At 45.7% G+C, this 11771-nt stretch overlaps 1 long non-coding RNA gene across 2 annotated transcripts in view; it reads right to left on the bottom strand.

The window, feature by feature from the left end:
- The window catches only part of LOC126637615 (uncharacterized), a 70554-nt gene that overhangs the window by 6092 nt on the left and 52691 nt on the right, over nucleotides 1-11771 (bottom strand). Inside the window, exons 2-3 of one of the 2 annotated variants that reach the window (XR_007628385.1) lie at nucleotides 2072-2160; nucleotides 350-449 (exon numbers count right to left, since the gene is read on the bottom strand). This is a non-coding gene — a long non-coding RNA (uncharacterized LOC126637615). The remainder of the gene's footprint in view (nucleotides 1-349; nucleotides 450-2071; nucleotides 2161-11771) is intronic. The other variant, XR_007628384.1, reaches the window with a different exon arrangement.

Genomic DNA, 11771 nt, shown 5'->3' with positions numbered 1-11771 from the left:
GCAGTTATCCTGTCTTCTCTTTTTTTATAGTCCCTCTATATTATCTTCATTCTTTTCCTATCCAATGCTTGATCTTAGCTTGATAAAAATCTATAGGTTTAAAGAGCTATGTCTTCCTTTCAAGGCATAGTTTCTTTCCTCTACAGCAACCCAAGATAAAGTGTCCTTGCACGTTTGTAGGTCAGTTCCCTGAGCAAAACAATCACACTGATAAACTGCTCTGGAGTTGCCTGAGGTGAGCTGGCATGCTCAGCCACATACATGAAGATCTGCATATGATCCCACAAGCATCTCACCATATTTCAGACCTTGGATTCAGCTTTTTCACTCTCCATCAACAAAGACTCACCTAATTTTACTTGAAGTGGGGATGGCTTATAGTTCATGGCTACAGTCTCTCCCTCTCTTGTACCACAATCTCTGTCCAAAAGAGATGCAGCTGTTGAATCCTGTTAAGAAAGAAAATGAAACAAAACAGAATGGTTTAGTTAAAAGTTCTGCAGTCTCTTCTCTGTCTGTTAGGTGAGTCCATTCCCACCCACATTCAGAGGGAACAGACAACATGTCAGTGTCTTGAATGTCTGAAACTTAGGGGCAAAACATAGAACTTTGGAAGCATGTTTAGTATGCTAACAGTACCTCTGGAAACACCAAATTTAAACATCTGACTTATATGATGGATGATACTGGGAATATAATATGGAGGGTGAGTCACCAGTTGAAATTCCGTCTGCTCTGGCTGTAGTCCAAAACAATTTTCCTGTGATGACTCTTTGGGGTGTCGTATGAAATGCATTTACAGTTTCAGCTGAGTTCCAAGTGGACTGGTCAACCTCATGATTAAAACTAAAAAGCTCATGACCAGCTATGTGAAAGTCCAACTCAGAAGAAATGAGGACTGAATGAGTAGGAGAATTCAATTTCCAGTCCCTCTTGGAGAGGAGTTGAAGAAGTCAGTACTTCCCAACATGGACCTAGTTGTTTTTGGCAAACTGGAAAGATTTAATGTCAGTATCTGTCAGCACAGCACTTTTCACTGTCACTGAAATTCCCCTGAAAACCAAAGCTCTTCAAACATGAAGTTCACCCTATTATGCCTACTTGCAGACAAGCTAATCTAGGCACTCTGTGGTACAGCACATCTGAGTATTCAGATAGACAAAGTACCAATTCAGGCAGCTCTAGCACTGATAAAAAGATGATTGTTGATGTCATGGTTTATCTAGTTCTTGGAAACCAGTCAGAATATTTTTCCCTTCCCCCTGCCCCTGTGTGTAGAGCTATCAAGTAGCTATCAAGTGAGCACTTGAGAGATACAAAAGAACTAGCCAGGCTGGTTAATAGTTGAGAAATTAGTCTCCTAGGAAACAGGGGAGATGAGGGGGCTACTGTTTACTTTTTTCTCTCGTGTCCTGGGCAATGGGGGGAGGAGTTGGTGTTCTGGGTGTGGTTGGAACACAGGTGGGACTGGAGGCTGGTGGTTCCTGTTGCTCAGGACCTGCTTGCCAGTTGCGGACGCTGCTTGTTGTTTTTTTTCCCGTCTGTCATAGTTCCGATTTTAGCAAGGAATTTTTCTTTCCCTTCCCCCTGCCGTGTGTGCTCTGTGTATTAGGCCATCAGGTAGCTATCAGTTAAACAAAAGAATTAGCCTGGTCCACTAATGGCCGAGAGATTAGTCTCCTTGACAACGAAGGGGGAGGAGTTGGGGGGGCTAGTGTGTGGCTGGAAGGAGGTGGGGAGGAGAGGCTGGTGTGCCGGTGGGCTAAGGACCTACTGCAAGCTGCAGATGCTACCTAGTTTTTTCTTTCTTCCTGTCGAAGGGGAGATTGCTGCTGCTCTGTTCTCAACTATTGCTGGCTGCAGGCCCTGCTTAAAGCTAATCCTAACCAGCTAAGTTCGTGAGTTTTCTTCCATTGGGAGAACTTTCTGTTTTATTGCTGTTTTTTTTCTTTCCCCTTCCCCCCCCCTCCCTTTTTTTCCAGTGTGGGAAGGGAAGGGGAATCAAGGTTTTTTTGGTTTTATCTCCGATATACCCTGGGGGGTGTTGCTTTTTCCCCTTCCCCCAACCCACCTGGTGGTCACCAAGGATCTCACAGCGCCGCCTGGTGACAGGCACTGGACATTACAAGTTCTGCTCCTCCAGTGATCCAACAGCGCCACCTGGTGAATGGTACAGGACATTACAAGTTTTGCATCTCCAGTGACCCGACGGCGCCCCCTGCTGACTGTGGTTGGAACTGCACCAAAGGGTGTAAACAATTGAACTATTTAATTTTCCTTTTGCTGGTTTATTGGTTTGTTCTTGAAGGGGATTATTGGTGGGTATAGGAGTATTGCTTGGTTGTTTTACTTGGTTTTTTTCGTGTTTCTGTTAATACACACATACCTTTTAATAAAGGGTTGTTATTTTCCCTTTTCCATAATTTGTTTTCCTTCAATCGGAACCTCTTAATTTTGGATTTATAATTGCTTAGAAAGAGAAGTTTGGGTCTTTTTCTCCTAATCCATCTTCAGCAAAAGACCCTTGTCTCATTTAAACTGGGAAACTGTCGGAGAGGAACTGTTGGTTTTCTGGGTTTTTTTTCTCTTTTTTTCCCTGTTCCCATTTTTTTTTTCCCCTGGCACTGGTCCTTGTGCACATCAGGGGGAGAGAGAGGACTGTGCAGAGTAGATTGACCAGCCGGAGTAAAAGAGAGTTGTCTGGTCCCTCTCCTTCTCCCCTTTCCTGGTGTGTGGGAAGGGAAGAGGGGCCCAGTTTTTTTTTTTTTTGTTTTCTCCGACACACCTCGGAGGGTGTTCTTTTTCCCCCCCACCATGGCAGCAACCAGGGATCCTACAGTGCCACTGGCATAGGACATTACAAACTCTGCATCTCCCATGACCCAACGACTCCCCATGTTGATTGTGGTTGGAATTGCACCAAAGGGCGCAAATTGAACTGTTTACTTTTCCCTTTGCCTGTTTATTGGGGTTTTTTTTCTGAAGGGGATTATTTGTGGGTATAGGAGTATTTGGTTTTTTACTTGTTTCTTTTTGTTGTTTCTGCTAATACACACATACCTATTAAAAAAGGGCTATTTTTTCCTTTTCCATAATTAGTTTTCCCTCAATCGGAACCTCTTAATTTCGGATTTATAATTGCTTAGAGGAAGGAGTTTGGGTCTTTTCTCATAACTCATCCTCAGCAAAAGACCCGTGTCTCATTTAAACTGGGACAGTTGAGCAGTCTTGGAAATCTGGAGAGGTCCCAGATGACTGGAAGCTGGCAAAAGTTGTCAGAAATGTCAAGAAGGGCAAGAAGGAGGACCCCGGAAACTACAGACCTGTCAGTCTCACTTCAGTGCCTCGTAAAGTTATGGAGAAGATTATTCTGATAGGTATTTAAAAACACCTGGAGGACAACACAGTCGTCAGTCACAGCCAGTACAGCTTCATGAAAGTTCTGCTTGTCAAACCTGATTTCCTTCTACAACAGGGTAACCCACCTGATTGATCAAGGGAAGACAGTTGATGTTATCTTTTTGGATTTCAGTAAAGCTTTCCATACTGTCTCTCACAGGATCCTTCTGGACAAAATGTCCAGCACACAGCTGTATAACCATGTTATGCAATGGGTGAGCAACTGGCTCACAGGTCAAGCACAGAGGGTAATAGTGAATGGGGTAACATCAGGTTGGCAACGGGTCACCAGTGGGGTTCCACAGGGTTTCATCCTAGGCCCAGTGCTCTTCAAGATCTTCATAAATGACTTGGACGCAGGACTCAAAGGAATACTAAGTTTGCAGACAACACTAAATTGGGAGGAACTGTTGATTCCCTCAAGGGCAGAGAAGCCGTGCAGAGAGACCTTGACAAATTAGAGAGATGGGCAATCATCATATGAAGTTTAACAAGAGTAAGTGCTGGATTCTGCACCTCGGACAGGGCAATCCTCCTTGTGTGTATTGAAATGAGAGAGGGTATCCTTTCTAAATGACTTAGGAAATCAGAAGTTTTAGCTTGGATAAAAATTGTGTCCTAGTCAACTAAGAGATTTGCTTTCTTGGCATGGTAGTTTTCTTTTCTTTTTGAACTACAATTAGTTTCAGGATGTAGAATGTAGATGAAACACGGGAACTAATAGAGAGTGTACCATATGCCCACCTGCAAGAAATTAGCTTACATGCCTCAGAAAAGTTGATCAATAGGAGATTGTTCTGTTAAGAAGTAAATGCAATTGAAGATTGTTTAAGCTAATAGGAAATTCTAGTTACCTTTAACCAATGATGAATATATGTGTCTTAGTTGGTCCTAGAACAATTAGTTTAAGGGTTAGAGGTCAACTGGATCAAACATAGATGCTAGGAGGCCTGCCAAGCGGGAAAAAAAAGACTCTGGGGAGATGACTGCCCTCCCCCAAAGAAATGGACATGAGATGGCAATCTCGCTCCACGCATGATATTTGACCTCAAAATCATGACATAATCAGGAGTTGGGTGTGAAGAGGGCATCTTTCAGATATCACTGTATTTATATTCCAAAATTTGTGCTGATTCTTTAATTAATGTACGGCGATTCTATCCCCATGAATTCCCAGCTGGCATATTAAAGAATTGTCTAATCCGATGATTTTTGGTTATTGGGTTTAATTCTTTTGTTTCAGTATAGGCTGGGGAATGAGAGGATAGAGAGCAGTGCTGTGGAAAAGGACCTTGGGGTCCTGGTCAGTGGCAAGTTGAATATGAGTCAGCAGTGCCCTGGAAGCCAGAAGGCCCAACTGTGTCCTGGGGTGCATCAGACAAGGCATCGCCAACCGGTCAAGGGAGGTGATTGTCCCTCTCTACTCTGCACTGGTGCAGCCTCACCTTGAATATTGTGTGCATTTTGTGCACTACAATATAAAAAAGACATTAAGCTATTAGAGAGCTGTATTGGCTTTCTGCCACCAGATTTTGGTAGTAGGGGGGCTACAGGGGTGGTTTCTGTGAGAAGCTGCTGGAAGCTTCCCCCATGTCCTATAAAGCCAATGCCAGCTGACTTCAGGACAGACTTGCCACTGGCCAAGGCCAAACCAATCAGGAATGATAGTAATACCTCTGTGATAACATATTTAAGAAGAAGAAGAAAAGTTGTTGTGCAGATGAAAATTGTAGCTAGAGAAGAGCGGAGTGAGAACTTGTGAACAACTATGCAGACCAAAGTCAGTGGAGAAGGAGGGGGAGAAGGTGCTCCAGGCAACGGAGATGAGGTTCCCCCGTAGTCCGTGTTGAAGACTACGGTGAAGTTGGCTGTCCCCTTGCAGTCCATGGAGGACCATGGGAGTGCAGACATTCACCTACAGCCCATGGAGAAGACCCATGCTAGAGCAGGTAGATGCCCAAAGGAGGCATGTGTGGGAGGCCCATGATGGAACTGGGTCCTGGCAGGGACCTGCTGACCTGTTTGGAGAGAAGCCTACCATGGAGCAGGTTTTCCTGGTAGGACTTGTGGCCCTGTGGGGGACCCATGCTGGAGCAGTCTGTGTCTCAAGGACAGAGGTCTGCAGAGGGAGAGTGAGAGAGTGGCTTTAGTGGGTACCTGGCATCCGGCCATGGTCAACCCACTACAATTGTGCAGTAAAGAGTTCTGATTAAGATCTTTTGTCTGATCATTTGTAATAATTAAATATTCATTTTGCCAATCATTAAAATCTGTGGGACAAAAGTGGTTCAACCACACCTCTATAATTCCTTAAATTTAAACTATTGACATAATCCAAGGCTAAGACTGGATGCAGATGCACCTAGACCTTTCTGAGGAGTTTAGAAAGCAAGGTAGTCCTTTCTGCACCTCGTGACTCAACAGTAGAGCTTTTTAATAAATTTTGTCTAAACCTTCCACTCTCCCGTGACACTTGTGTCAGTGGGTCCATAAGATGTAAGAATGGATTCATATCCTAGCCTCTCCCCCTCACTCCATTGACTCAGCTTTGGGGTTGGTGTCTTTCAGTCTAAGTTCTTAAAATCTTGTGTTTTGAACTAAGAGTTTGGGTATCTACTAAACCCTTCTCTCCTTTTTCTAGGTCCTTGTTTATTTTCCTCCTTATAGCATGCCTCCTACTATTTGTTTCTTGTAGTAGAACACTCTGCTTAAACAGTGATACAGCAGCTTGAAATTTGTCTTGTTTACAAGTTATCGGTAATGACTTGAGCAGGGAGTGAGAGTCAGAAGTGTAAAGCAGAACAAATCAAATAGCTGCTAACACCTTTTTCAGCACAAAACATATTTTAATGAGTCTGACAACACATAATCTAAAAAATGCATATGAGTTTTGATTTTTTAATTTTTGATTTTTTAATTTTTGTAGATCTTAGAAGTAGTTATGTAGTAAATGTAGATTTTAGAGTAGCAGCATATTATCTCTTTATGCTTTAACACACCAACCACACATAGCAAACCCTGTTACCCATTCCCATATCAATCCCCTAAATTCCACTGGCCTGTTTAGTCTCATTTTCAAGGTAGAATTATAGAGAACACCCTAAAATCTACACAAGAAGATATAGCTATAGATGCAACAACCTTCAGGCCTAGAACTCTGGAAGGCCTCCAAGAACATTACGTACTCTGAGGAAGATGAAGAAGAGGGGGTCCCAAAATGCCCCCAGACCCAATTCCCAAGAGGCATGGTGAGGGTGGAATCTGGGTGGTGGTCAGACAGGAATTGGGTGAAAATCATTATAAAAACTGAAAACACCTGTATTTGAGAGTGCACGTTGGGGTATTCCGGAAAGCCTGGGGGTTCATTAAAGCCTTTGTATCCTTATCTTATCTCCTACCTAATTTGGCTTGGAGTCTTTTTTTTCCCCACAGCCATTTAGGCAACAGTTTTGGTGGCTTCGTACAGGGACATGGGGACCTGTGACTCCTCTGGATCGATATTCCATTTTGCAGGGATTTCTTCCCCAACTGGCATATTTTGGAGAATTCTTGCTTCGATCTTGGGGAGCCCAGCTTCTCGGAACCACACACGGAGGTAAGATAAGGAACAACTCCTAGAGAATTTTAATTAGCAGCTGCGTGAAGGAGTTTTCCCCAGGGCTAGGGAATATGGTGAGACTGGGAAGGGAAACTTGGACTTAAGCCCAAAAAGTTGCAAAAGTCAGTGGTTTTCCCAGTCAGTTGGCAAAGGGATTTTTGCCAGAGGGGGCAGTGGAACTGTCTGGGAAGTTTCAGTCAGGACAGGCAAGAGGGTTTCAGTTTTGTATTGGCCAGGTGTGGCCGCAGAAGGGGGGGGACACCTCCCCCAGTTGAAACTCTGTGTTTCTGTCTGAACCTGGTGGTGCCTGGGTACAAAGCCTGCACAGCATGTGTGAGGCTGTGAGTTCTAGGCTTAGGTCTACTGTTTTTCTTGTTTGTTGCTTGTTAACATGGGATGTGTACAAGCTAAAGAAAAGATTCCAGAGGGAACGCCCCTCGCTTTAGTTTTACGGTATTGGAATGATTTAACTGGCTCTGAAGCATCTTTAAAAAGGTAGGAGCTAGTTAGACTCTCTATGGATGTTTGACCTTTCAACAGGCAGATTAGAGGATTAGCGTGGCCGAAATTTGGTTCTTTTGAGATCAGTATGGTGTTTCATCTTATGACAATCCTTCATAAGGAGGAAAGGTGGTCTGAGGTGCACTATTCCGAGTTATTTTATTTTTTCTTAAACCGTCCGAACTTGAGAAAGGAATATAAAAGAGATAAGAAGCCGTCGGGAGCTGTGCTTCGACATCGGAACGGCGGAGCGGTTGGCAGATGGCCGGTGGCCATGTGGGGCCGGGCCGCGGGACCGTACGGGTGCAGGGAGGGGGCCGGACGGTCCCGGGGGTTCCCCAGACCGTCGGGGGGTGGCGGGTCCCGTTCAGCGCGGGGGGGAGATCCCCTGGTCGAGCCGGACCGGGTCAGGCCGGGCAGGAGCAGGGGGGAGGGTGGACGGACCTGGAGCTTCCCCAGGCCAACTTGGGGGGACCGGCGGGGCGACCTCATTTAGGGGTCGTGAACGGGCAGTGCAAAGGGGAGCTTGCAGTGGCACGCTGGGGGCTGAGGTTTGGGGTGGGTAGTGGGTTTATTCTGGAGGCTGGGGGGTTTTGGCTAGGCAGGGGCTGTGGAGGGTGCCCAAACCTAGGGTAAATGCAGGGATTTCTTACACGTGTGTTCGCCCTTGCCTGGGGATATGCCGGGATCTCTGCGCTTCGGGCGTTGTCGCAGTGGGAGTGGGATATGATGGGTTCAGTTTGCTAGTGGCTTCTGCCCAGGAATGTGGTGTGCTTTTATTTTTGTTGTTGTTGTTGTTTTGTGGGTTGTGAGTTTTTGTACTGGTGTTTGTTGTTGGTTTTTGGTTTTTTGTTTTGTTTGTTTGTTTGTTTGTGGGTTTGTTTTTTTTTTTTTTTCCTTCTTCTTCTCCTAGTGTCTTGAAGGGTGCTCAGGGTAAGGAACTGTCCCTGGGTTAAACTGTAGGAAGCTGTGAAGGAAAAGTAGGGAGAGCAGGGCTTGTCCAAACTATTTCAGTATGCCCTTATGAGGTTGCGAGCTGTGCTAACGGTGGTATATGCCTCCGGTAGGGTCTCCCATGCCAGACAGGTCAAAACTGAAGGGTCAAATGTGTCCATGGGCAGGATGAGCTCACTAGCCTTCCGGTAGTCATCCTAGGAGAAGGACAACTCTAATCTCAAACCCGGGCAAGTGGAGCTCGCTTAGCCCTGTAAGGCCTTCCATCCAAGAGAAGGATACTCTAATCAAACCTACATCCTGAGGACCTCACTGTTACCGTCCAAGCTTGCTAGGCCCTGGTAGATGAACCTCAGGAGTAAAGGGTGGGATCAGTTCTGCGCAAGCTGAGCCTCACCTAAAAAAAATCCACTGCGCAGGCTCTAGGGTTATACCCACACTTGTAAAGTCCTGCAGCGACAGGTGAGGGACGAAACGGCAGGTGATAAGGTGCACTGGAAGCTGCAGTCCTAACCCTGCATGCAGGCGGTTCAGGACATTGGTCGCCTGAGTCTGACCCTGGAGATGACAGACTCACTCGGCAGCATCCTGAATGACCAAGCAGCCTTTTTCAAGGAGAGCACTGTTTGCTCCACACGGAGAGGGGCCTAGAAAAGGTGGCCTAACCAAAGCTCATCTCCATCCTTCACCTGGTTGGCTAGCCGCGGCCAACAGGCACCTTCTGTTGCAGTCAAATAAAGATTAAGAGCAAAAGGCACACACCTGCCTCCAAAGGTGTACTCAAATTATCACTCGCATGCTGGAACATCAGAACCATGCTCGATACTGCAAACAGTGGCCGTCCTGAGCGTCGCTCCGCTCTAATTGCCCATGAACTGTCACGACTCAACATCGACATCGCTGCTCTCAGTGAAGTTCGTCTTCATGAGGAAGGTAGCCTTAGAGAACATGGGAACTGCAATGATAATGGTCGCCTTCTGCTACAGTTTTGTGCTGAACAGCAGCTTACCATCACCAACACTATCTTTCAGCAGAAAGATAGTCTGAAGACAACCTGGATGCATCCCAGGTCCAAGCACTGGCACCTCATTGATTATATCCTGGTCAGACAGAGAGATATCCGCGATGTTCGTCACACCCGCGTGATGCCTAGTGCAGAATGTCAAACGGATCATCGTCTCGTGCGCTGTAAACTTAACCTCCACCTTAAATTCAAACCTAAAAAGGGCAGCATTCCTAGAAGGAGACTTCAAGTTAACAGTCTTCAATCAGCTACAGTGAGAAACAGCTTCCAGGCAAATCCTCAATCCAGGTTCGAAGTTCATTCCACAGACTCCTCTCCCGAAGCACTTTGGCAACTTATTAAAAGTAGCATTCTGCAGTCCTCTGAAGAATCCTTAGGGTTCTCCTTCAAGAAAAACAAGGACTGGTTTGATGAAAACAATCATGAGATCCAGGAATTGTTGAGTAAGAAGAGAACTGCTCACCAAGCCCACCTTGCTCAGCCATCTTGTCATATAAGAAAAGCGACCTTTCGACTCGCATGCAACAAGCTGCAACAGAAACTTCGTGACATCCAGAACAAGTGGTGGACCAATCTAGTGGAAAAAATCCAATTATGCGCAGACACAGGTGACTACAGGGGATTCGATGAGGCTCTGAAAACAGCCTACGGTCCTACACACCAGGTTCAAAGCCCATTACTCAGCGCAGATGGCCAAATGCTTCTCACAGATAAAGTTTCCATCTTGAATCGATGGTCTGAACACTTTCAGACTCTCTTCAGTACTAACCGTGTAGTTAAAGACTCAGCAATGCAGTTTATTTCACAACAACCAGTGAAAACTGATCTGGATACTGCCCCCACCATGGGAGAAACTCTTAAAGCAATACAGGAGGTGAAAATTGGCAAGGTAGCTGGGGTTGACGGAATCCCATCTGAAATCTGGAAATACGGTGGCCAAACACTCTGTGCTAAGTTTCATGAATTTGTGGTGCGCTGTTGGGAACGAGGTGAACTGCCTTCAGACCTTCGTGACGCTGTCATCGTCCCCTTGTACAAGAGGACAGGAGATAAATCAGACTGCTCAAATTACCGAGGTATTACTCTGCTCTCCATTGCTGGTAAAATCCTTGCAAGAATTCTGTTGAACAGATTAATTTCCACCATAGCAGAAGATCTTCTACCTGAAAGCCAGTGTGGTTTCTGAGCCAACAGAGGTATCACAGACATGGTATTTGTTCTCAGACAACTGCAAGAGAAGTGTAGGGAACAGAACAAGGGACTCTATGTTACCTTTGTTGATCTCACCAAGGCTTTCGACACTGTGAGCAGAAAAGGTCTGTGGCAGATTTTGGAACGTTTAGGATGTCACCCCAAGTTCCTCAAAATGATCATCTCGCTTCATGAGGACCAACGTGGCCAAGTGAGATATGGTGACGCACTTTCTGAGCCCTTTCCAATAGCCAATGGTGTGAAGCAAGGCTGCATTCTTGCACCAACTTTATTCACAATCTTCTTCAGCAAGATGCTCCAAAGGGCCACAGAAGACCTCGATGATGAAAACGGTGTCTACATTCGATATCGTACAGATGGGAGCCTATTCAACCTAAGGCGACTGAAGGCCCACATTAAGACCTTAAATTATCTTATCCGTGAGCTGCTTTACGCTGATGATGCCGCCCTCATTGCCCACACAGAAGTAGCTCTGCAGCGTTTAACATCCTACTTTGCAGAGGCTGCTGAGCTGTTTGGACTGGAAGTCATCTTGAAGAAGACAGAAGTTTTATATCAGCCTGCACCTCAGGAAGTCTCCCATCATCCCCATATCACCATTGGTGAAACAGAACTCAAATCAATCCAGCAGTTTAGTTACCGGGGTAGCATCATCTCCTCAGACGGTAAGATTGATGCAGAAATAGACAACACGTTAGCAAAGGCATACAGAGTTTTCAGTAAACTCCATAAAAGAGTGTGGCAAATCAAACACCTGAAGAAAAGTACAAAGATCAGCGTTTACAGAACTGTTGTACTGTCTATTCTTCTATATGGGTCCGAATCATGGGTCATTTATCGGCACCACTTGCGTCTCTTAGAACGCTTCCATCAACGCTGCCTCCATTCAATTCTAAACATCCACTGGACTGACTATGTGACCAACACGTCTGTCCTTGAACAGGCAGTAGTCACGAGCATTGAGGCCATGCTGCTGAGAACACAACTGCATTGGGCAGGGCACGTCTCCAGGATGCAGGACTACCGCCTCCCTAAGATCATGCACTATGGGGAACTTGCCACTGGCTACCGCAAGAGAGGAGC

The sequence above is a fragment of the Myiozetetes cayanensis genome, unplaced genomic scaffold (assembly GCF_022539395.1).
Source record: "Myiozetetes cayanensis isolate MyiCay16 unplaced genomic scaffold, myiCay2020 scf154, whole genome shotgun sequence".
NCBI classification, from domain to species: Eukaryota; Metazoa; Chordata; class Aves; order Passeriformes; family Tyrannidae; genus Myiozetetes; species Myiozetetes cayanensis.
Note: the sequence above shows the minus strand (reverse complement) of the source record. Positions and strands in the feature narration are given on the sequence as shown.